This window comes from Chenopodium album, chromosome 21, assembly GCF_948465745.1.
Source record: "Chenopodium album chromosome 21, dcCheAlbu1.1, whole genome shotgun sequence".
Lineage (NCBI taxonomy): Eukaryota > Viridiplantae > Streptophyta > Magnoliopsida > Caryophyllales > Amaranthaceae > Chenopodium > Chenopodium album.
This window is the reverse complement of record NC_137854.1, coordinates 14,960,697-14,962,046: the sequence shown is the minus strand read 5'-3', so window position 1 is coordinate 14,962,046 and position 1,350 is coordinate 14,960,697.

Below are 1,350 nucleotides of genomic sequence, written 5' to 3'. Positions count from 1 at the left end.
TGTTTGATTTAGGGCTTTATTTTTACGATTTAGGTTTTTTTTATTCTTAATTAAGGGTTTTACACTTACGCAATTCATGGTAGTGGTTATCTATATAGTTGCTATATGGCTGGCTGGTGTTAATCAAGTAGTAGAACTTGTTGTTGTTTTAAATTTACTTTTTGCATTGAGTCATTAACTTTTCATTATGAATTTTACTTAATCCTTATAGCTTCATGTTTTTTATTTTTTTTTTTTTTAATTTTTTGCTCCGAGTCATTACTTTTTAGTATACCTCTAATATTTTTATTAGTATACTTTTTAACATTTGTTTACTTTTTAAAATTTGTTTACTTTTTGTTATTGTTTATTTACTTTTTTCTTTGATTAAATTACTTTTCAGGAACATGACTGAAAGTGTAGAGCATTGTTCTGCTGCTGTCACTACTGAAGATAAAAATGTAAGAATTTTCAAAACACCCACTCAACTTGTGCTTCCTAAGATATATTATAATTGTGGAGGTGTTAATAAGGAGTATATGTCAGGTTGGTCTTTAGAAAACAAACCTTTTGTTGGAATGATATTTGATACTCTTCAAGATGGTATTGCCTTTTATTATAAATATGCTAATGAGTGTGGATTTAAAGTCCGTTCTAGTTTTACTTAAGTACAAAAGACTAAGGATGATTCTACTGATAAATGAGTTACTGTAATTAAATATTTATTATGTAGCAAAGAAAGGCATGTGACAAATAACAACAAAGCTGGTAAACAAGTTGAAGGTGCATGTTTAAAGAAAAAGACTGTGAAGAGAGTTGGATGTCCTGCTAAGATAAAATTTAGGTTTTTAATTGACATGAATAACAAAACGTACCAACTGAACTGTCATAATTTTCTCCTTTACATCACAAAGGCACATCCAATCATACCATGTCTAATTCAATTATGCTGTGTGTATTGAAGGAGACTTCAAATCTTTTTTTATCTGTTGGTTGGGAAGCATCTTGTGACATGAGAGACAGCTCAAGTGGTCTCTGGATATTATTGTGGACATAAAACATGTTACTTAATTAGATCATGCACATTTAATTATGAAATTAGGTAAACATTTAATTTAACGCTTACACTTGGTCAATGCCAAAGAAAAAGCATGATGGATCTTCTTTCCATCGAAAATCATTCATAAGAAATGACTAACACTGAACTACATTGGATTTCATCATTTGAGGGGAGGCTGTTGGAGCCAGTGATACTGTGTCATCTCTTGTTATCATGAGATGACCTTCATATTTCACAATCTCTTCCTTATGCACATTTAAATGTTTATAGTAAATTAAATATTAACTAAAGTAGATAGAATATTTTTAAAA